The 26,040-nt window shown below is 38.1% G+C and overlaps 1 pseudogene; it reads left to right on the top strand.

The window, feature by feature from the left end:
• The window catches only part of LOC107565657 (unconventional myosin-Id-like), an 89,994-nt pseudogene extending 69,833 nt beyond the window's left edge, over positions 1-20,161 (top strand).
• Positions 20,162-26,040: the final 5,879 nt, after the last annotated feature.

The raw sequence follows: 26,040 nt of genomic DNA, 5'->3' as shown, positions 1-26,040 counted from the left end.
ATAACATTGTTTTTACTCTCCTTTTTGATCAATTTAATGCAAATCTGCTGAATGAAATCAGTTTCTTACTTAAAAAAAGTACTAGAAGTACATACAGAACAATATGTCAGTTTCATCCAGAATGTATGTGGATTAGCCTTGTGGCTCCAAAATACAGAGGTGATGCTCAACGTTTAATCCTTCAAATATTTGAGTAAGCATTGTAGTGTGTTCTAGGCCATACAGATGAAGACTGTAGTTCGACTACAAAAACAACTGCACATGTAAATGTACTGAGTTATATTGACTTGCCTTAAAAGGATGCTTCACTGCTTTTTCTGTAAATAAAGCCCCTGTGTCCCCCGAGCAGAGTGTTTTTTAGAAAACACCTTGCTAACGTTTCGCTGCTAATGACCTGCAGCCGTAAGCTCTCTCTGGATCCATCCATCAGCATGATCCATTTGCCGAACAAAAGGCCAGGCTCTGAGGCTGCTGTATTCTGCTGCTTTCCTCTCCCTGTAGATCTGTACTTAACCTTTATCTCTCCTCTGCTGTCCTGCACAGCAGCCTGAGCACTAGCCACCACAGAGAGAATGTTCCTTCCTCTCTCAGTTCACTTCCTATTGCGATTTCAACAGTGACGCCTAGGAAAGAGCTTGTATAGCAGCTTTTGAGAGTTAGTACAAAAAGTCTGTTTAAATAATTTTCAATTAAACTGACCCTATTACAATTATGCATGATGTTGCTGTTAAGTGAGTTTGGATCTCTGGGCACGTTTTGCTGAGGTTTGACACTGAACTGGTTTGACTTTTCTGCCAGAGTGGCTTTACGGGAAAACTGCAGACATAACTGTTTCTCCTGTGCTATGAATAGATCGGAAGAGCATCCCATGTATTGAAAATCAGTCTGACTGGCACAGTCTGTGCCATATGCGAGTAAAATATTGCATTAAGAATGTTGTCAACAAAGTCTCTGATAACTCATTCGGCTGTACGTAAATAGAGAGGATTATTTCGTTAAGTGCCCACTTTCTCTCTCAACATTTTTATTTTTCTCTGAAACTTGCTTTGTGTTTATCCTACACCATCATTCATCATATCTCACTGTTTGTGACAGCATAAATATAGAAAATCATAATCATAAATGTAGATAGCCACAAATGTTGAATAAAATAGTCTTTTTATTTATTACTATTAGGGCTGTGCAAAAAATCGAATGTGATTTTAATGTGCATCTCGTCAGTAAAGCCGCTCCTGTGATTAGTAGTAAATCTCCAGCACGTGCTTTCAGATGGAGCGGCATTTACTACACAGAGCCGTAGTTCACTGACAAGCTACACAAAATCACGTTCATAATCGGCAATGAATCGCCTGCGATTTTGAATGCGATTTTGCATAGCTTGTCAGTGAACTACGGCTCTCACTGCCGCTCCATCTGAAAGCACGTGCTGGAGATTTACTACTAAGCGGCTTTACTGACGAGATGCGCATGAAAGTCGCAATCGATTTTTTGCACAGCCTAATTAATTTAGTTTTAATGTATTTTTATTTCAGCTTTAGTTTTAGCAGGCCCGGATTGGTAGCTTGTCAGTGAACTACGGCTCTGTGTAGTAAATGCCGCTCCATCTGAAAGCACGTGCTGGAGATTTACTACTAAGCGGCTTTACTGACGAGATGCGCATGAAAGTCGCAATCGATTTTTTGCACAGCCTAATTAATTTAGTTTTAATGTATTTTTATTTCAGCTTTAGTTTTAGCAGGCCCGGATTGGCTAATCGGGAGCGCCGGGATGATTATTGATGTTAGAGTATTAAAGCAGGTCATATGGTATTTTAAAGGGGTCATATGATGCTGCTAAAAAGAACATTATTTTGTGTAATTGGTGTAATGAAATGTGTTTATGCGGTTTAAGGTTAAAAAACACATTATTTTCCACGTACTGTACATTATTGTTTCTCCACTATGCCCCGCCTTTTTGGAACCCGTCGATTTTTACAAAGCTCATCGGTCTGAAAAGCGAGGTGTGCTGTGATTGGCCAGCTATCCAGTGCGTTGTGATTGGCCGAATACCTCAAGCGTATGACGGAAATGTTACGCCCCTACCATGCTGTGATGATGCCCTGTCCGGCCGGAGCGATGAGACAAAAACATTAAAACCCATTATAAACGAGGCATTCGTTGCATCCAGTGGGGACATAATTACTGATTATAATGACTTATACTGTCTTTTTACGTGTTGTGTTGCATCGCGCCGCGTAAACATAAAACCATGTCTGCATTTGTGATCAGAGAAATGACAAACAACAAGCCCTACTCTACACTGCCCAAAAAACTTGCTTTAAATACATAAAATATAAAAACTCTTTAAATATAAAAAACTTACTTACAGTCTGTGAGTCAGATGGCGGCGGAAACAACAAAACTACACCTTGAATAAAAGTTACGCCTTCTTTCTTTGCGTGAACATTTGGGCGTGTTAGAATGAGCTGTTTTAGGTAGGTGTGGCTGACTCTTAACTTTTATAAAGAATATCTCTTTGGATTTGAGACTTTAGTCTTTGCAACTTTACAGATCTTCTTTATGCACCAAGAGCTTGTAACACTCCAAAGAGAAAGGAAAAATTTAAATCAGAATATACATTTCCTTTAAAGTGTCCTAATATTGTGTTGGAGTCCCCTAGAACAGGTTTAAATGCATCTAAGGTCAGAAAACATTGTTATTTTCTCAGAATATACATTTAATATTAGAGTAATTTGCCAATGATTTCTAAACGATTCGTTCCAAGCAAGTTCGGAGCAAACCCCTCCCTTCCATAAGCCTACTCTGCTCTGATTGGTCAGCTGGCCAAACCTGTTGTGATTGGCACAGAGAGGAGTCCTTGAGCAAGTTAGCGAGCGCTACCATTGACAAAGCACCTTTGCATAAAACAATAGTGTTCCAATCCGTTCTTATAATAATGACATAAAATACAAAAACACTTATGCAAGCTAATCGTGCCCACAGCTAAAGTTTAGCTGCTAAACTGTGAAAACTTAAAACAATAATGGTGGATAAGTTAGCCGAGTGCTAACGTGACTAACTGAGGAAACAATACTGTTTGTAAACCAAAATATGTCTACTGTAATGTTTGAAGAACGACAGACAAAAGACGCTCTGTGTCTTAACTTTTACAGAACACAGAACAGCTGTATCACATGCGCACCAGCCTAACTAACTCGTCTCTTCCGCATCTGTAATGTTTGAAGAACGACAGACAAAAGACGCTCTGTGTCTTAACTTTAATCAGAACGCAGAACAGCTGTATAACTAACCCGCTCATCTCTCCCGCATTAACCCTATAACTGCTGGTGCAGCAAAATAAACAGCAATTTCACAATGATTATAAACTATGTGATGTGGTTGCTGGAATTTTACCGTAAAAAATATGGTAGCAAAGTTTTAGGTTTTATGGTTTTAACTTAAATTTACAGGTAAATACCGTAATTTCATTAACTGATATAATGTTAAATGGGTCATATGATGCTTTTTTAAAGATCATTATTTTGTGTATTTGGTGTAACAGAATATGTTGACATGCTTTAATGTTCAAATCCCATATTAGCACAAAAACTTTATATTTTGACACTGAAAAAGTACACATAACGTATCAATCGTACTTCCAGGTTGTGCTTTGGAGAGCTTGTTAGTCCAAATTAAGAAGATAGAAAAAGCCAACGAAGATAAAAGCCAAGATTAGAGAAGCAGTCCTTGGTAAAATGACATGCACACAACAAAATGTTCAAATTGTATTTCTGTGGTATCCTTGAACACAGCGTCTTCTCAACATGATGTAAACACACTAACTAGCGGAAGTGTTTGTTGGCAGGTCAGACTCTGTTTGTATTTTGCGGGCAGGCGGGGATTATGCAAATGTGTTACCTAGTGACGTATAGCGGTAACAGGCAAAAGATTCGAAAATATGACGACTCGTTAAGGCGATTCAAAATCGACTCTCTCTTTTGAGAGACAATATCTTTATTTATCATGCACTTTTTTGATTAACAACTTTGCAGATTGTTTTCATTTAAGGATAGCTACGTTATAAACTGCAAAAGAGATATTTTTCAAAAACCCATATGACCTGCTCTTTAAAGGAATGCATTCCTGTAGCTCAAACAGTAAAGCATGGCGTTAGCAATGCCAAGGTCATAGGTTTGATTTCCAGTGAATGGATGAACTGGTCAAATGTAGAGCATGAATGTAATATAAGTTGCTTTGGTAAAAGCAGCTGCCAAAATGTAAATGTAAAAATCATTGTTAAAAAAACGTGCAGGAAAAATTAGAGTTTACAAAGTTAAACATTCGGGGGTTTGTTTAAATCCCTAACTTTCAGTATGAGAAACAGAGATGCACCACAAACAAGTCCCTGAAGAACGAGTTAGAATGGAACTATATCAATCTGGACTCTCTGCTGCATCAGATTAATGAGTGTTAGTAAGCCTTCAACATATGTTGAATTCTCAAACTGAAAGCAACAACAAAAATGATTTTGGCCATATAGCCTAGCCTAAGTTTTGAATGACATCATAGTAAGTAATTAATAACAGAATTGCATTTTTTTTTAGCTATCCCTATAAAATGCTGTCTAAGGAGGCTCAATATTTCTTTCATCTTTCCCTACTTTCTCTCTTCTTTTCCAGTGTAGAGATGTGTGAAATTAAATATTTAAGGTTGTGTGACTGCAGCTCTATTTTTAACCGGGCTCTTCTTCATTGGCATGCACAGCACACAGGAAGCACTGCACCTCTTTCTCTCTACAGAGGGAATACCTCAGTGCTCCAGCCATCACACCTGCCTTTAAGCATTATTCAAAGAGTTTCAAACTACAGCCCGACAGATACACACTCACACCCACACATACCCAGTCCGACATGCGCTGACACTCACACACATCTGTCTGCATCACTGTAGCTGTCACTCAAGCTGTCACAGATATCAAGGAGCGCTTCACTCATGCACTAAATAGAACATGTGAAGACCCGGATCAGGATTAGCTAGACTATTTCGAGTCTTGAGGTTCTGTTGACTACTTTGTTGCAGCAAGAAAAGTCCTCAGTCTCCATTATTAGACTATGTAACTCTTTCAAAAGAGGGAATTCCACTGTGAGATGCCAACTCCAGTGTGTTTGTGTAATCTGTTTAAATTGGGCTCGAAACAAAGGTGTTGGTGTCAGCTCAGCTAGTGTCTCATCTGAATGAGGACCCTTGTCTCTATTGATCACTGTGGCTTGAGCTTGAAAGGGGTTTGTGAAATTAAATGAAAGAGTTCTCTACAGGAATTCATTAAGTCTGTCTCCTTTTAACACTTCTCTGAGGGAATGAATGGTGCCTTTTGGACTCAAATCCTGTTTCAAAGCTCCTGGGAGAGTAAACAGGAGTTTGGATGTCTGAGTGAGTGTCCTTTCTGAACTTCTGACATCATTATAGTGTTAAGGATGTGGGGTCAAAGACTTGTGCTTCAGGCAGTAGGAAAGCAAGTCCTTGAGGCTTTGCATCTTCCTCTGACTGTAATTATATATTGACATGCATATAGAAGGTCAATGGGTCATTGAAAAACTCGTTGGCAGTAATCACTTACTAATATTAAATCATCATTCAGGTTTGATTTTCTCTTGGCTTCAGGGCTTCGCTTTATTGCTTCCTTGTGCACTGCTAAAAATCCAGATGATCAGTCTTTTCTCTCTTTTTTTTTACTCTCTCAACTCAGCACAATCACATGCCATTACTCTCTATTGATCCCAACTTGCTCTTTGATCACTTTCTGTGTGCTTAATACCCAGAGTGCTTCAGAATGACCTTCATGCCCTCGCTAACAAAACTGGGCCAGATTCCAATCTGCACTTCTCTGTAATGCTGTTAATGTGCAGTGCTGCAAACGAGTGGAGACTAAAGAGTCTGAATGTGTGTGTTTGTGTGTGTGTGTGAGAGAGAGGGAATTTACAGCAATACCCATAGTGGTCCAGCTGTAAATCTGAGGTTGATACCTGATTGCTATGGGCATGATGGGATAGGGATCATGTTGGTTCTGGCCACTTTCATACTACCCCGTTTATACACCCCAGTTTTATTTCTTATTTATCTAAACTATGCTGTATGTTAACATGCTGTAGTGTATTTCGATTTTGTTGAATGTTTTCAGAAGCCATACTTAATTCATTAATATAGATATATTGATTTAAACTATACCAAAAAATGGCATGGTTTTTTCCTTCCCGTGAACCTTTGAGAGAGAGAAGCAAATCAGTTAATTAAATTTGAGTTGACATGTTCATGTGTGACAGACTGACAAGGTCTTGTCACATTACTAAGAGTGAAGACAATGTGCTGTCCTTGAACACTAAGCTCAATTTGACAATTAAAATAACAGTACAAATAATCATGTTCTGTTATTAAAATGCAATGATAATATGTATAAAAAATAAAAAAAATAAATGAATAAAAATAAAATCTAGTTTTGAAACAAATTAATATGATTAATATGTATATAGCACTGATGCATTAAATTGATCAAAAGTTACAGTAAAAACATTTTTCAAATAAATGCTGTTCTTTTGAACTTTTTAGTCATCAAGAAATCCTAAAAAATACATGTATCATGGCCTCTACAAAATTAAGCAGCACAACTATTTGCAACATAAATAATAATAATAATAAATGTTTCTTGAGCATCAGATCAGCATATATTAGAATGATTTCTGAAGGATCATGTGACACAGAAGACTGGAGGAATGGCTGCTGAAAATCCAGCTTTGTCATCACAGGAATAAATTGCATTTTAAAATGTATATAATATTTATATAGCAAGCATGCATTAAATTGATCAAAAATATATTAATATTTTATTTCTAACTAGATTTTTATTTTTTATTAATTTATATATATATAAATGTTATTTTTCACTTTCACTGCCTCTCCTCACAGCCTCTCAAATGTTTGTATTCCCACCTTTTTAGGGTTAAACCAAATTGTTAGTACAGAAAACACCAAATATGACAATAATAATTTATTAAATCAATAATTGTTTTTCCAGTGCTTTTCTTTATAAATCAATAATTTTGAGAGGAGAGTTTTGGAGCAGACACATAAGTGAATTTCCTTCATTGATGGGATCAGATTTCTAATTCCAAAGATGCTTGCTGGCTTAAGTGTGTGTTATAGCGTCAGTGTAATGAGAAGCAGGCATGATACAGCATAGAGCTGGGATAGGAAGCTACTCTGTGCCTAATGTGCTGGATTATAAAGGCACACAATAATGTGAATGTTTTTTCAGGACTCATTAGTCTGTTTGCCAGCGTCTTTGTGTCGAGGTGCTGGCTGCAATCATTGTGTCCTTCAGCAAGGTCGTCCTTCATGCTGAACGCTTTTCCAGGCTCCAAATGGTCAAGTTTAGACCCCTCTCATTTGTCCCTCTAGTTCTCTCATTTTTCTTTTCCTCCTGTTTTGTCTGCCATTATTTCTCTCAGGCTCCACTAGTTCTCTTTCTCATTCCATCTCTATCTGTTTCTTTTTTCCTCTGTATTTCTCACCTCACTCTGGCTGCTGCAGATGCAGTTTCCATAGCAACTAGACGATCCATGTCTGTCTGATATTTAGTCCATTAGTTGGCCTGCCGGTTTAGAATACTAATGAGTGAAAGAGAGAGAGTGAGGATTGTCTAAATAGCTTAATTTGCCTGCCCTTTCAAGGTAAAGGCTGCTATGAATTGCCTGTTGCAGTGATTATACTGAAATTCGTATGTAAATGAGTCGCTTACAGTAGCCTGCAGAGGGAAAACTCATTTTGTCCTATCCGAGCGAAACGAAAAAGCGGGAATTCACAATCTTTGATGTGCTTACATGCACAAGTCTACTCTCTGCATTTGTTTATTAGTCAAGTGTAAATTCAGGTTCCACTTTCCTTTTGATTTTTACTCAGTTAAAGGAATATGGAACCTTTTATGCTACACTATCAATAGAAAATATATATTTATTACTGCATTAAAGTGAGGAGATGATAAGTTTTTGTGTTTTTTAATGTTTTGAAAGAAGACTCACCACACACTGTTCACCAAGGCTGCATTTATTTAATCAACAATCCAGTAAAATCTGTAGCTTGGTGAAAATATTATTACAGTTAAAAATAGCTGTTTTCTGTTTTAATATATTTAAAATAATGTTACACGATCCTTCAAAAGTCAGCTGGTTTGGTACACAAGAAATATTTCTTATATTATTATCATCAATGTTGAAAACAGTTGTGCTACTTAATATTTTGTGGAAACGGTGCTACTTTTTACACTTTACTTAAAGCCTTTGTATAATGCATTATAAAAGTAGTTTTAGTGCATTAATTATGCCTTGTAATGCACCTTATAATGCGTTGTACAATCTCATGAATAATTGTAACCACAGTTAATACATTATAACACTATCAATTCATTGTTACACTATGCATATTAAATTTGGTTATTATTTACAACAAGACAGATTATGAATAATTATATAATGCGTTAAACCCTTTAATAATCCTTTATAATGCATTATACATAAAGGCTTTAAGTAAAGTGTTACCAAAAGTTCAAATAGTTCAAGTTGAATGTTCAAAAGAACAGCATTTATTTAAAATAGAAATCTTCTGTCACATTATAAATGTGATTTTACTCTCACTTTTGATTAATTTAATGCATCCTACCTGAATTAAGTATTAATTTAATACTAAAAAAAAAAACATACTGACTCCAAACATTTTAACAATCGTGCATATTAACATACTATTTATTACGTTTATTTAAACCATTTTCACATTGTTTTAAAACACATATAGTGCATTACCTATATAGTACAGTACCTACATATATAGTAAAATACCTACTGTATATAGTACAGTAACCTGTCATTTATTATTACTATCCTTTGTTTGGGTATTGTTATTATGGTAAAGCTGTAGCAACCGCCATTATTCTCATGTGCCTTGTCCAGCATTTCACCATCCAGTCCAATAGGTGGTGCAACAACAACTCCAGACATAAGCAATTAAACACTAAACGCTGCCAGGCACAACATAGCAATCAATCACAACAATTAATTAACACAGATGCAGCATTACCAGCTCCATAAATGAACACAGCATTCAAAAACACAAGCTCATGGAAGAAACTTGACCACTGGGGTCACTGTTGGACATGTTGCCTCAAAATAAGTGATTAGTGAAAGTATTCATTCAATATTCACATTTATCTAATTTTATTTTTGTACTAGCAACTAGTTTGTTGTCACATCAAATACGTACAGTACATTGTTGTTCAGTGTTGTGCTATTTATTTATGAGCTGGGTGTGTTTGTGTGTTTAGTCATCCTGAACTGAACTGTACAGAAAGGCTTAGCTGAAGAACAGGTTGGGGGATTTATATGGCTGTTGGAGTGTAGGTGGATGGTATGATATTGTGCTGGTGTGCATTTGAATTGGAGTGGATGAATCTGACCTACTTTCTCCTGTGCTAGCTCTGCATTGCCGCGTCTCTCTCTCGTGCGGCTCCACCCCCACTGCCCTTGTGTCTTACATTCTTTTACTCTCTGCATTCCAAGCAGCCCGAGATGTGATGATGGGAGGATGCTTCGCTGGCTCATGTACAACACCCCTCCTCTCCCTTCTCTCTGTATGTGTGACTCTTGGGCACCTAGGCTACATCTAATGTTTCCACAGCCATTTTACCTACCGTTCTGTTTGTTTACAATCCTCTCATTTCTTCTAATTGAACATAATCAAATGCTTATACATTTACAATACATATGTTGCTGTCTTTACCACCACTACCATAATTACAGTTTCTGTCTTCGTAATTGCTACTATTATCGTTACTATTACTAATGCAGTTACGCTTACTGTTTCTACTGGAGCTATTATGACTATATTTCTTTTAGGCTACTGCTATAATATCCCTCATTAATGCAGTGATTACTGTTATTTTTTGGCTTTTTGCCACTTGTTTATATAGCATTATATTGTATGTTATAATGTAGTATAGTATTTAAAGATTACATTTATTAATGTTGAATTTCTATTTCTATTCAAATTTAACTTTCAGAATTTTCTAATTCAATTCAAATTCAAATATAATTTTACTTCCTATTTGCTACCCTGATTCAAATTCAAAATCAAAAGTTGCAATACCTTACAAACATGTATAATAGGCCTTTTGCAAAAAAAAAAAAAAACCTCAATAAATTCAAGTGCTGTATTTTTCAACTTTCTGTTTATCAGCGAATCCTTAAAAAGTTGTTATATTGGTTTCCACAAAAAGGACAAAAGGATTTTTGAAAAGTACCTTTTATGCAGTGTGTAACACAGCTCTAGGTGAATGAAAACTTCCTGCAAATACCTCAATAAATTCAAGTGTTGTATTTTTCAACTTTCTGTTTATCAGCGAATCCTTAAAAAGTTGTTATATTGGTTTCCACAAAAATATTAGACAGCACAACTGTTATCACATTAATCAAATAATTAAAAATTGTTTCTTGAGGACCAACTCCCGAGTATTAGAATGATTTCTCAAGGATTATTTATGTGGCACTGAAGAAAAAAAGGCCATCACAGGAAAAAATTACATTTTGGAATATATTAAAATAAAAATATATATTAAAGTACCCCTATTATGGATTTTTGAAAAGTACCTTTTATGCAGTGTGTAACACAGCTCTAGGTGAATGAAAACTTCCTGCAAAGTTTTAAATCTGAAAGTGCACCATGTATAAAGTTATTGTCTCTCAAAAGAAAGAGTGGACTCTGAATCATTGAAACGAGTCGTTTTTAAAACGAATCCCAAGCCGTTTCATGTTGACTTCAACATGAAACATTAGCATATTGCCTGCCCACTTGTTGGTCTTTTGGTGTTGGTCCGAATGAAAATGTAAATTCATTCTTTGCCACTAGGTGCCACTTTTGGAGCGGTAAAAATAGCGGTTTCCCCGGTAATGCTGTACACAAAGCAGCACTGTGCTCACAAACACTGCTTTATCAAGCATTACAGGCATGATGAAATGAAAATGAGACCGATCGGACCAATCACCGCAGATTAGCGTCACGCAAAGGAGGGGTTTGGAAAAATGAATCGTTGAGCGAATCGTTTGGGAGTCGACATTGAAAAGACAATGAAAGTGTTTTTTGACCTTGCATGCATGTCAACCTGTTGTTGGGGACTCCCAAAACCAAAATATTAACCTTTCATAACCCATAATAGGGGCACTTTATTTGCAAATTACTGTTTATAGTAGTGATGCATCGTATTACTGTTTTCGTTATATTTTTAATCAAATAAATGCAACCTTGGTGAGCATAGGGGACTTTTTTATTACTGACCCCAAACTTTTAAATGATGGTGTATATGCAAGGAATACACTGAGAAATAGCTTTTTTTAGTGAATTGCTTGTTGCACTCTGGCTTGGGTTTGGAGTTAGAAAAATATCTGAAATATCCTCACTCTCATATCCTCACTCTCCAGGAGCCTCTCCATTCCACTTTTTTATACCTCCAGTCTCTCCTCTCTTTCTTCACATCTCTGGTCTTTTATTACCAGTTGTTACATGCACTGCCCCTCCTGCAGTCATCCTCTGCTGAGGCTCTGCTCTGTGCTTTCATGTTCAGACACTGATGAATGACAGTAAGGAGCTTTATGGGTATATAGACATTATCTGGAGGTTTGGTAAGTCATGCTTGACTCCAGCTACAGCCTCTTGCTGCAAATGAAGTGCTAGGCTGTCCTTGCTACCTGCCATGCTCTGTGAAATCTGCATTAACACTATTGATTTCCACCTACAGTGCGTGCATAATTATTAGGCACGCTGATATTCTTTCTGATCATATTTTTCCCAAGCACATTTTACGAATTCCAAACCACATCAGTCTTAATACCTACTATTAATTTTGTGAATCTGACAGTAAGTTTTGGGAGTTAATTTTTAGTTAATCTCCTATCCTGAAAATTCTGTCTTGCAGAGATTGACTAAAAATGAGCTTCTAAAACTTACTGCCAGATTCTGGAAGATAAATTCTTCAAACAGTGGTACAAGAGGATGTAATGCTGGTCCTTCAAGAATCATTGTCAACTTATCTGTCTACAAAGCCTAAAATAAGTCTTCATGTATTTCACAACACTTCAGCATGTTATTCTTATTAAGTGAGGATTTTTGTTTAGGAATTTTTACCTAAGCAAAGTCTCTGAGAACCTGACACCTTGTAATTCTGGAGACCCCAGGTAGGTTTCAGTTCTGGGAAATGGTGGAACTGGCGACTAAATGGTTCCTGATGGTTTTACACCTAATTCTTCACATTAATTCTTAATTATTTTGCAGTTAACATGTCTTTTCTTCTCCACCTGTTTTTTTTCTGACCCCGCTGACCCAATGAGCATTTTGTTGTCCAATGGTCATGTCTTAAAGGGGTCGTATGACGTTGCTAAAAAATAACATTATTTTGTGCATTTGGTGTAATAAAATGTGTTTATGCAGTTTCAAGGGGTCATATGATGTTGCTAAAAAGAACATTATTTTGTGTATTTGGTTTTAATGAAATGTGTTTATACGGTTTAAGGTAAAAAAAAAAACACATTATTTTCCACATACTGTACATTATTGTTTCTCCTCTGTGCTCCGCCTTTCTGAAACGCGTCGATTTTTACAAAGCTCATCGTTCTGAAAAACGAGGTGTCTTTTGATTGGCCCGCTATCCAGTGCGCTGTGATTGGCCGAATGCCTCAAGTATGTGACGGAAATGTTATGCCCCTTACCATACTGTGATGCCGTGTCACAGTTCTCGTCCTCCATAAAAAGCGTTGCTCACATCTGAATATTTGGGTTGTACTGTTCTGGAACAGTGTTGTAAATACAACTTAACCACTGATTTCTAGTTGTGTCCTCTTTTGGAAGACCAAACAAAGTAGTTTCGCTTTCATAACGAAACACACTGCATCCCCACAACATGGCGGTGGCGGCAACAACAATGAGAATCAAAGTTACGCCTTCTTTCTTTGTGTGAACATTTGGGCGGTTATGCAACTCTTCCCACACAGTGACGTAGACATGTGGGGTCGTGTTTAAACTAGGAGTTTTAGGAGGGCGTGGACGAGTCTTAACTTTTATAAAGAATATCTCTTTGGGTTTGAGACTTTAGTCTTTGCAACTTTAGGGATCTTATCTATTCACGAACAGCTTGTAACACTCCAAAGAGAGTGAGAGAAAGGAAAACTTGAAATCGCATCATATGACCCCTTTAACTTTGCAGTTTCTGTATTGCATTAGTTTTGAATATTTCTCATGGGGATTAAATCTCTTTCTTAGCTCATTTTATCTGTAAAAGAAAACCTGCTTAATAATTATGCACACCTGAATACAAGAAGTTTTTCACTTCCAGCCTTCATGGACAGTTATATATCACTTATAAGTGATTAAATACAAAAATAATATTAGTTATTAAGATTGATGTGGTTTAGAATTCGTCAAATGTGCTTGGAAAAAAATGTGATCAGAATATCAACATTCTTAATAATTATGCACGCACTGTATTAGACTGTCATATAATAATATCAACATGTTGTGTCTCTCAGGATTATTTTTATGATTTTAAGTGACCAGAAATTGACCCAGACTGTTTTAAAGTATTGTCCCCCCAAAAATGTCATTTTGATTGTGCAGCTCCCATGGGGATTCTTTCAGGAAGTGACATTGTCTCCTCCGTAGCCAACAGGGCAGATAACAATGGGTGACGGATGTATAAAGTGTGCTGATTTTCATGGGGCATCTGTCCCATTGTATTGTGACCACTGAGGAACAGATTGTCTACTACAAATCGGTGAATGGTTTACCTCACCCTTCACAGAGAAAGTTGAAATTATTAGGTCCATACTGCACCCACACACCTGCGGTTCATCAGAATGAATTATATTAATGATACGATTCATTCTAAGCCTTCAGCACAGGTCCACTTTTTGATCCCTATGAACCCTCAAGAAGAAGAAGTCTGTCTGCAAATATACTGCCTAAATATTACTGCTGTCGGTAATTTCAGTTCCTGGTAACCTGACGGGAACACACTTTAGTCAAGGAGTAGACCTGCAGATGTCTCTTAAGCTTGAAACCATGTAGATATATACCGTAAGAAGTATATATGGAGCAACTGCCTGCTTTGATCTGATCTGAGCCTTCAAATTGACTTACATATTAGAGTCATGCTGATTCAGTTATATTAACTCTTTGGTGCATTTTAAAATACGTTTTAACCAGTCAGTGTAATATTTTCAAACCATCTTCATTGATTTGACCTTTGAGTCTTTTTTTTTAATAATATTTAAATATAATAATATATGTACATTATACTTTTGACTTTCTATATTATTATTATTAACGACAATAAACTCTTAAAATGCCCTTTGTTAAAAAACAGATTGGCAATGATTATTTTATTCTGAATTTTAAAACGTTTATAATTAATAGAATGATTTCTTTCAAATTTAGAATTCATGCATAAAAGGATTTAGTAATATTTGGTTTCTTATTTTAATGAAACCTGTTCATTTAGATGTTACCACATGAAACGCACTATTTGGTTACCAAGCAAAGCATTTTGACTGTGTATTTCCCTGCAGGCCTGGCCTCTCTGTCGGCCATTGTTTCCTATTTTGAACTCTCATTTTCACTTACATGCTCATCCCTCTAGCTTTTTCCCCTCCTCACTCTTTCTCCTCCTTTCCCTCTTTCGTATTCATGCCCGCTGTTCTCTGAGAAGAGCCCCAGCTTTGATCAATATTTCTTCTTGCTAAGCCTTTTCTCTCTGTGCTTCTAAATGGCCTACTTTGTAATCTCCTCCTTAACAGCACTCTTTAAAATTGTGAAAAAGAGCAAAGGCAGTGATGCCCCACCACTGATCTGATACATATTAGAAGCTAAAGCTTCTGCTTGTGTTTGATAAATAGTAGTTTTAGAAGGCGGGCTTTACTGCACAGACAGATTTGAGGAAGCTGAATAATTATATTTCCTACAGTAATCTGTCTACTCGGCTTATTCATCATCAGTGCTGGTGCTTCAATGAACGTCATGCTCCTTTTGGTAGATTTCACACATTGAAAATGAACTAAATGCCAATGAAAATCAAATGTAGCAAAGCTTAATTGTTCATTAATTAATCAATGAGGTATAATTTGATTTGTTGTAGTCCATCCATATTTTGAATTTAGGGATCATGGTTCAAAATAATTTCCACTATCACAAGCTGTGCTCCCTATAATCCCTCTACTGTAGGACAAGATTTAATAATAGCAACTTCAAAAAGGTGCTTACAGCCTGAGGAAGTCAGTCCGTGTTTGCAAAAGAGAGAGTAAGGGTGAGAGACCTGCACACGTGAAGTATGTGACAACACCATGTGAGGAAAGCTGTGCAGTCAGGTTACCGGGTGGGGCATATGAAGCAAAGGATGCTGGGATGCTGCCTCTCTCTTCTCTGAAGTGCACAGCAAGCATAATACTTTTTAGCTTTTTTTTTTCTTTTTGAGGATGTGAAGATGGATTAGCCCAAGGGCATATCTGCTATTTTGGGAGGTGGGGTGTGACTGTTGCAGACACACATTCATTATTCTCTCCTTCCACTTTCCCTCTTTCCTCGACCCACTAAATCTGCTACAGCCAAATTGCTTTGCAGATAAATACAGATGCAGAATAGTGATCATAAGAGACTGTTAGCTATCTGAACCACAGTTGCATCTGCTGGTCTGGCAATGGAGGCTCAGTTAAGAAAATCCTACTTTTGGCCTGCTAACCTTCAGTGCGTGCACACTGAGAAAGAGAAGGAGAAAATATTTATTTAAGCTTCATTGCTCTATAGGGTTTGTTTTTTTATGGCACATACACAAAAAGCAAAGCATTAAAAGTCGAGATAAAGCAACTCGATATTGATGGACATTTTATTTTAAAGTGGTCCCAAAATATTTAGACACATAAATTAAGCTTTAAATTAATGAATTTCATTTAATTAAATAAAACTAAGGGGGTTTGTGAGGTGATGAAAAGCTAATAATTAATTGAATCATAATTAAATGTAAAAATATATATTAAAATTAAATATAATTGTTAAAATGAAAACAATAACGTTTATTATAATATTTATTAACAATATTTATTATATATTATATTTATTGTCATAGGGCTCGGATGACAAAAAAAATGTGGGAATACCTCAAATATGATATTAAAGCAGGTGGCATCTACAAATACATGTTGCTAGATGTTTTCAGAACAAACTAGCTCCATAACAATTAACAACAGGTGTTGTATATTAGTATTATAGTAGTATATATATTCTTATATATATAGTATATGTATTATTTTTCTAACTGTGTGTTAATTAATTTTAATAATGTTTTTAAACATGTACGTACATACATAAAGTGTTTATTATTTTTATTTTAGTGTATTATTATTATTATAAATAATACACTTTAAACTTATTTTTGTGCAATATTTGAAAGCATACTTGAAAAGTATGCTTGTGGAAACATTCTTTAAAATAAATGCCACTTGGTTTGAAATTTTGTTATATAATGCAATGATATATATTTTTAAATGTGATTTGAGTGTCAGAAATGCCTGTTAGTGTCGTTTTATATCTATAGAAATCTTAGAATAGAAAAAAATAGAAAGTCTTCGTAAAGGTGCATACGTGTTTATTTATCCTAGTAAATTTCCCCTAACTGATGAAATGCACAATTATGTGTGAGAATACAGATAGGCCTATATACAGACATAGTCATGATGCTGTCTGGCACTAGACAACATCATCTCCTGAGTGCTCACTTCCCCTCCCCCTTTACCTTCCCTTAATACTCCTTCTATTCTGGGTAGCAGAGCAGGCCTCAAAGGTGGTGAGGCAGTTGGCGAGAAGGGCAGAGGCACAGGGGAGAGGAGGGCTGGAAATAATTGATTTTTCAGTGGGCCATGCGGAGCTGTCTGCTCCCCAGCACTGTGTGAGAGAGTTGGGCTCACAGAGGGACACTCAGCATGGGGAAATATACAGTTTTCATGCCGTTCCCTGCTGCTAAAATCAAAACTTAACTACACCTCAAGCCATTTATCGACTAACCTTTCATTGCTGCCTTAAGAAGAATCCAGAGTGGTAGCAGAGCAGGCCTCAAAGGTGGTGAGTCAGTTGGCGAGAAGGGCAGAGGCACAGGGGAGAGGAGGGCTGGAAAGAATTGATTTTTCAGTGGGCCATGCGGAGCTGTCTGCTCCCCAGCACTGTGTGAGAGAGTTGGGCTCACAGAGGGACACTCAGTATGGGGAAATATACAGTTTTCATGCCGTTCCCTGCTGCTAAAATCAAAACTTAACTACACCTCAAGCCATTTATCGACTAACCTTTCATTGCTGCCTTAAGAAGAATCCAGAGTTTTCCGACCGTTTGTGAATGATAGGAGAGATTGATGCTGGTTGAGACAATCTGTTGACTGACTGGAGCAGCCCTACCACATGATGGGGTTCATTGGGTTGCCATAGAAACGTCTGGCGCAGCAATCTGCTGGTACAATAACTTATGGAGCCAGAGCTTTATAATGGGGAGTTTATCATCTGCAGGATTTCTTTAAAAAGCTGCCTGGTGAAGGTCACTCTTCTGAATCAGACTTCTGATTTAGAAGACAATTAAGTTGTTTTGGTTCTACTACAATAAACACCTATAGAATCTTTAATAATGTTTAACCTTTCATTGCTGCCTTAAGAAGCTGAGGGAATTGTATACTATACACTGAGTAAATCCAGAGTTTTCCGACCGTTTGTGAATGATAGGAGAGATTGATGCTGGTTGAGACAATCTGTTGACTGACTGGAGCAGCCCTACCACATGATGGGGTTCATTGGGTTGCCATAGAAACGTCTGGCGCAGCAATCTGCTGGTACAATAACTTATGGAGCCAGAGCTTTATAATGGGGAGTTTATCATCTGCAGGATTTCTTTAAAAAGCTGCCTGGTGAAGGTCACTCTTCTGAATCAGACTTCTGATTTAGAAGACAATTAAGTTGTTTTGGTTCTACTACAATAAACACCTATAGAATCTTTAATAATGTTTTACAATGGGCAGATAAATTAGTTTTGGGGAGATGGGATTTTTCATGCAAGAGTATTAACAATGTTCTGAGATCAGTATATGTTAAATTCAATAGACAGCATTTGTGAAAAAAAAAACAATTTCAACTCGCTTCTCATTTTCTTAAACAATAGCCAATCTTTTTAATGATTTAAAAGCATAAATGTAAAGTTTCTGATTTTATAAAAGCCCTTACATTAATTCTGCAGTGAAACTTTTGTATTATTCAAGCCATGAAGTTGTCTGTTTTTATGGTCATTTTAAAGGTGACATATCATGAAAATCTGACTTTTTCCTTGTTTAAGTGCTATAATCGGGTGCCCGGTGCATTTACCAACCCAGAAAATGTGAAAAAGATCAACTAGTAAATTGTTTTTGGTTAGCCTTTCTTTGCAAGCTTGTGAAAAAATGAGCTCATCAGATTTCTCTCCACCCCCGTGACATAGAAAGGGGATCCTATTATAATATTACCACCCCTTAATCTGCATGTTTCCCCCATTGCGACAACAGTGTACTAGTTCTAATGCCATGGCGAACGTTCGAGCAAACCATGCTAACTGTTCTATCTTTGGCTGCACTGACGAACACAAAACACTATTTAGAGTCCCAGCCTCAGAGGAGACGAGAGCAGTGGCTTTTTTTATTTATTTACTGTATATTACTGCCACACAGATCTAATAACCCTGTGATTTCTTTCCCAGCTGCTACCTTCACAGACAAATTCTGGAGACACATGAGATTTACATTATATTGTAAAAAGGGGCTCCTTTAAAATAGGTCTCCTTTAAAGGGGTGGTTGATTGCGATTTAAAATTCTGGCAGTTGAATGCCTACAAAAACGGCTGGTAGGGACTACAAGAAGTTACCTCCCGGGTTCGTGACGTAATAAACCCCGCCCTCGGGAAAAGGCAGCATAGGGGGCGAGGCCATGCTGTATATATATATATATAAATGGAGCTAATATGTTTTCTAGGTTTAACAAGGCTTTTAGCAGTTGGATCTATTGACTTCAACTGCAGAGTGTGTGTGATACATTTGAACATTTATATTTCCATTTACCCCTCTCTAAAAACACAGCCGCTCTCTCTCTCTCTCTCAATTACTCTTGTGCTTCATTGATCCCGTCAGCGAGACAGTCTGGCGTAAAATGCCCCAGAACCAACCAACCAGATGCGACAAGCACACAGAGCTCTGTGGATCAAAACAAAAACAAGAGCATATGGAATATTTCAGTGACTCTCTCTCTCTCTCTCTCTCTCTCTCTCTCTCGCTCTCTGTTTCTAGTGAGAAGAGGAAGCTACAGGTGAACATTGTCAGCCCCATTCACTGCAGTATGAATGGAAGGAAGTGCACTGTCATCGTGGAAACCAAGATCAACCAATCACAGCCAGACTTCACCAAGAGCCGATCGGGATACATTCTCTCAGTGCCAGGCAACTAGAAGACCAGAGATTCCAAAACGGCCCCTTTAAAAGGACATTGACAGCAGGGTATCTATTTTGTGCTAGTCCAAACCTTTGAGTTGAACCTTAGATATGAAGCCATACCAAATTTGCCTGAAGACAGGCAAGGAAGAATGTTTAATTAAAAAAAAAAAGGTTTGTCCCTAAATTCCAAACTTCAGTTTAGATTATTCTCAAGATGACAAGGAGGTAGCGATATAGACCCTCAAAGAAGATTTACCAAACTCGGCGCTGTTTATTTATTAAACATTACAACCGAATGAAGAGCAATCATAAATGTAATATTTATGAGGAGCAGGATATGCAGGATTTTAAAAGTATCTAACTTGTGTTTTGAGGTCTTTCCTTCAAAGGGAATTTGTTGGTTTTTGATCACTGCTTCATGTGGGATGAAGAATAGCTCTGCTTGTGTCCCGATGTGTTGCACAGATCATAAGCAGTCCTGCGGTTGCTGCTGAATTTGATTGGATGTTCTTGAGCGGGATGTGTTGATCATATCCTTAAACTCATTAACTGCTCAGAGAGGAGCGTTAAACTCTCTCTATTCTCTCATTCTCTTTTTCTGCATATAGCTGGTCATTTATAGCACATATTGTACAGGTACATCTAAAAAAATTAGAATATAATGAAAAAGGTCAATATTTTTTGTCACTCATTTCAGAAAGTGAACCCCATATATTATATAGATTCATTACACATAGAGTTAAATATTTCAAGCCTTTATTTCTTGAAATTTTGATGATTATGGCTTACAGATAATGAAAACCCAAAATTCAGTTTCTCAGAAATTTAGAATATTGGGAAAAAGTTCAATATTGGAAAGTCATGGTGTCACACCCTAATCTGCTAATTACCTCAAAACACCTGCAAAGGTTTCCTGAGCCTTTAAATGGTCAAAAAATATTGACCTTTTTCATGATATTCTAATTTTTTGAGATGTACCTGTATACAGAAACTCATATTGGATATAGCTTATATAGTGTACTGTATGCACTATACATAATGTAGGTAGGATGAGAGCTGTCATTTATTCACATATTTCCTGATCTTGGAGTAGAATCAGATGGGGCGGCACAGAACAGGATGTGATATGTTATTTTCTGTTACCATTTTTTAAATAGTAGACCCTGCCGCCAATAGTAGTCCCTTTAGTTCTTCACTCACCATCACTGGCTTAAAGCAAAAAAAAAAAAACACTTCTGTGATGATAAAGCCATTTAACAAGACGCTCTCTCATGTTTACAATGAGTTCAAAGTAGTCGCCATTTTACACAAGCCAAAAATGCATGTCACCAAAAAAGAACAGACAACCAATTGTTCCATTAGGGTCAAATTTTACTTCTGTCAGCTAATTCTATCTAGTAATATTTCAATATTTTGTCAATATTACCACTGCAAACAGCTAGTGTTGATATTACGAACTTTGCACATCTAAGTGTGTAAATGTGTTCAAATAAGAGAGAAAGAGAGCAGTATTGATTCATAGAACAAAATCAACAGAGTTCTGAGTGGAAACTCCCAAGATGTCTGACCCAGTTTTAAGCTTTCGTAACTGATAAAGAAAGTGCCAAGCTGAAAACTGACTTCTGTTCTTCATTCCTGAGGTGTTTGCATAAATCTGTTTTTCCATAATTGTTTCATTGTTTTGTTCATTGCTTCTAGAAAGAGATCTTTTTTTATCAGGTAATTAGGATCGTTTCTGGTGGCCAAAAATATCACTAAGCTCCCATCACTGGGTGGAATTAAAATGAGGGAGTGTGCATTCAATAGTGAACTGAGGGCCACGACTTCTGATCTGTCCAAGTCAGACTATCACTGAACGCTGATCATGTCTGCTTCAAACAGGTGCACACTCTCTCATCTTCTTTCTCAGTCCCTGTACTCTCTCTTGACTATTAGCCTGGATTGGTAAAGTGTGTCAGTAAAAGAATGCACATAGTACATACAGTACTTTAGGAAGATAAAGTCAAATGATTTGATCCAGTTTCTGCTCACCAGTTCTTAAAAGCAAAGAAGTGCAATAAATGGACTTACAGCAATTTCTGAAAGTTATCAAGGCTATTTTTCTTGAATCAAACACTATTGTGTATTAGACATTTTTTTGGTCCTCAGTAGAAAAATACTGACAGTGTGCGATTGCTCTTTTACCTTGATAAAAGGAGTTATGTGATTGTTGAGTTGCATAAAATCCAATCCATTTTTTGGAGAGAGTAGTCTGTTTTGTTCTGGCAGAGAAAGTCATATGATATATGATCATTATATACTATAAAGTAATTTCTTTCTTTCTTGTCGTGAACCCCAGTGATTCTGTTTAAGTGCAGAATAATTCCACTTCCCAGGTAAAAGTCTTTTATATTCTTTGTTGTAATTATACCTATTCATCTTGGTTAATATTCAATATTTAGTCTGATCCGATGAAATAATGTGCCTACTTTTATACTTCTATTATTTAATTAATATGTTTTAAATTTGGAAAAGATGTTACACATGCTTGGACCAAATCAAAAAGGGAATCCAGTTTATACAGTGTTTCTTTAAGAATAGTTTTTTTCATATGTATATTAATGCAATAACCTGTGCATTTAGTAATTTTAAACCATTATATTGCTTGGAAACCTTTTACGTTTTTTTTTTTATTTTAAATTTTTTTTTTATCAAGTAAACGCTGTTCCAAATATCTGCTCCTGAAAATAAACATGCCCTTCAAGTGTCTGCTCCAAGGCTTTTGCTCCATCACGTTGATATACTGTCATTATTTCATTGATTTGCCACACACTGCTATTAATCCAGGGTGAGCAGCTGTTTGCCGCTGGGAAGTTGTTGACGTCATTGAACCTGCCAATCTTTTCTGCTGTGGGCGTGGTTACAGCAGATCCACTTACAGCAATGTTGAGGTATCATGGTTCACTTATACATGGGTATATTAATGCTTGTTCATGAGTTCATGGCAGATGGGTAGCTTATGTATAGTTTTATAGTGTAATTTATAATTATACAATTATAATTCATTACTGTACTGGATTCAAATGCAGAACACATTAAATCATACCATTAATGAATGGCGACGCTACAGGTGGGTGTTACTGGTCCACCCCATCAAAGCTATTAATTGTGTGGAAAATAAATGAAACCACAAAATAAGATTAAAGGTACAACATATAAGTTTTCACCGCTAGAGGGCGCGTATTCAAAAGAAACAAAGCCATAAATTGATGAAGCCGTGACTGAGTGTGGAATCATGGGAGTTGTCGTCTTCATCCCCACAGCCGACGCAATCCGACGGGACTCAGGCAGAAATCATGTTCATTGATGAGCGAATGTATTAAAGATTTATTAACATCGTAGTATGAAGCAGAGTGAGGCGGAAAGCCATCGAAGCGAAACGAGGCCGCTGAAGCAATTGCTACTGAGAGACGAGAGAGACACACGGCTCGAAAGCAGTGGAGCTTTTATTATGCCACACTTTAGAGCTTCCGCTCCTTCCGGTCGTGTGTATGTGGGGTAAAGCAGCGCTGTTTTATCATACTAGATACGTTTGAAAGTTCTGTTATAATGCTACTCAATGCTAATTATAGTGCGGTCATCACCTGTCTAATCAAACGCACAACATATTAAAGCGTCTTTGGTGTTTCCATGTTTTCTACAAAACAAAACATTGAAATCGAGGGTGTATGACATCATTGGCAGGCGACACAATGACACTATAGACTTATGCTGCGTTTCAATGTGCCTACTTATACTATGCCCATAAAGTATGTACTCTTTTGGTGAAGAAAAAGTACACACTTTTGAGTGTGTAGTAGAAAAGTATAGGCAAGCTTTAGGACATACTATCATGTCACACAATTGTGTCTTTAACGGATGCTCTGTCGCATACCATAGACTAGATTCACGCACCCTGTCACTGTAAATTGGCCTGTCAATCATCTTGTCACAGTTAACATCCTCCACATTGCATTTCATTTAACTTCCTACCGTATTGGAGAGAAAAGTAGTAGCACATTGATCTGCCAGTCGCGGGTCTTTCATGAATGTCTCGGGTTACTTATGTAACCATGGATCCCTGAGTAGGGAACGAGACACTTCGTCCTCTAGAGGTCGCTATGGGGAACGCCTCGTCGTGACCCATGTCTGAATCATACATTGAAAAAACACCAACTCGTTGGCCGGCGACAGCCATGACGTCACTACCGGTGCGACTATAGTATAAATAGGCACCGGGAGCACACATCATTCACTTCTTCGTCTGAAGCTTGCGTCCGCAGCATGGCAAGAAACCTAGAGGACGCAGTGTCTCGTTCCCTACTCAGGGAACCATGGTTACATAAGTAACCCGAGAAGTTCCCTTTCATGGGAACTTCGAACTGCGTCCTCTAGGGGTCGCTATGGGGAACAGTATACTCACGCCACCATGCTGAGGGGAGTACATGCCAGAAACCATGGCGAGCACTAAGTACCAACTCTACCATATTGCCATAGGAGTTGCCCCTGGGACGTTAGACGGCTGTCAGTGACGTTATTCCCTACGGCCAAAGGCCTAGGCTACATACCCCAAAATACTTACCTGTTAGGGCCAGACTCCTGGGCCCGGGGTAGAGCTCAAGACTTGGAATCAGAAATAGATTCCTTTAAGGGAATACGACCAAGAGCCTAGAATCATACTAGTCTTGGCCTGTCACACAGGGGCTACCGCACGTTTGTCTTCGCATGTGGTGAAGGAACTGTCTCAACAGATCCTTAGTAGCAATACCCTGCTAAGTAGGTATCCAGAGGATACATAGGAGGAGTGGTGCCCAAGGCGGAACCATACATAGGGGGAGTGGTGCCCAAGGCAGAACCGGGGTTTTAAACCACTCAAAAAGAGCACGAAGTCTTGCGCGTAGCTCTTACCATACAGGATTTTTAGAAAAGTGGGCAAAGCATAACGTGCACACTTACCACTTATGTGGATTTTAGAAAAGTGGGCAAAGCATAACGTGCACTACACTTGCATACCGTTCTAGGGGTTTCTCGTGGCACCCTGAAAAGGCAGCCTATAGATAAAAATAGCGTATCCCCAGACGCTATATCTACGGCTATAATGCTGGAGTGGCTAGGTGGCTAGCAGTAGCTGAGGGAGCAAACATCCAGCTCTCAATCGAGAGGGAGCTCAACCTACAGCATGTTCCAATGGTGGAATGGTGGAAAGTTATTCAGCTGAGGGAGCAACACACTCAGCTCTCAAACCGAGATGGGGCTCGACCTGCAGCATGTTCCAAACTGGAACAGCTAGCAATAGTTTACTTAGCTGTGGGGGCAACACACCTAGCTCTCAGTCGAGAAGGGGGCTCGGCCTACAGCATGTTCCAATGCAGGAACGCTAGCAGTAGTTTACCTTGGCTGAGGGAGCACAAACCCAGCTCTCAACGAGAGGGAGCTCGACCTGCAGCATGAATGAAAATCAGAGGGGTAAGCATACTGCAGTCTAGCCAAACTCTCATTCCAGGTAACCCTTTGATAAAAGGGGAGCATTGTCTCAATACTACCACGAGGACAGCCCATGGAGCGAGGAATCTAACTCCTCAGAGAGGATTAACGCTCAAAATAGACATCATACTCACAATAACCCTCAATGGTGAGGGGGCGTGATGCCTCAAGGGGATATCCTGGTGATCGGGAAAAACACCTCAGGGCGACCCGGATACGGTAGACCAGACAGGGTAGCATGAAAGCGTAAACCCCAGCCCGAATGGCTAGCAGTAGTTTTCCTTGGTTGAGGGAGCACAAACCCAGCTCTCAACGAGAGGGGGCTCGACCTGCAGCATGATTGTTAAAATCAGAAGGGTAAGCATGCTGCAAGCTAGCCAAACACTCAGCGCATCAGGGAGGCAGAGGAAGGGCCTAATTCACCTGATGCTGCTGGTTCTAGGTGCTCTGGAGAAACGGAGAACTCAAACTTCTCATGTGAGAGGAGAACTCCGAATTTCAGAGGAATAACGTTGCTCATTCCAGGTAACCCTCTGATAAAGGGGAGCACTGCTCAATACTACCACAAGTACAGCCCATGGAGCGAGGAACTCAACTCCTCAGAGAGGATTAACGCTTGAAAGAAAGAACAATACTCACAATAACCCTCAATGTGAAGGGAGCGATGCTTCCAGAGTGTGTCGACAGAGACACACTAGTTGAGTGGAGCCCAAGGTACCGGGGTCTAAACCAACTCAGAGAAATGGAATGAGATCAATAATGCGTAACCCTTACCATACAGGATTTTAGAAAAGTGGGCAAAGCAGAACGTGCACTACACTTGCATACCGTTCTAGGGGTTCTCGTGGCACCCTGAAAAGGCAGCCTATAGATAAAAATAGCGTATCCCCAGACGCTATATCTACGGCTATAATGCTGGAGTGGCTAGCAGTAAATCTGTAGCTGGGGGAGAACATCCAGCTCTCAATGGAGAGGGAGCTCAACCTACAGCATG

This window comes from Sinocyclocheilus grahami, unplaced genomic scaffold, assembly GCF_001515645.1.
Source record: "Sinocyclocheilus grahami isolate Dianchi unplaced genomic scaffold, SAMN03320097.WGS_v1.1 scaffold26.1, whole genome shotgun sequence".
NCBI lineage: Eukaryota > Metazoa > Chordata > Actinopteri > Cypriniformes > Cyprinidae > Sinocyclocheilus > Sinocyclocheilus grahami.
The sequence above is the reverse complement of the archived record's forward strand: the minus strand, read 5'-3'. Positions and strand labels throughout refer to the sequence as shown.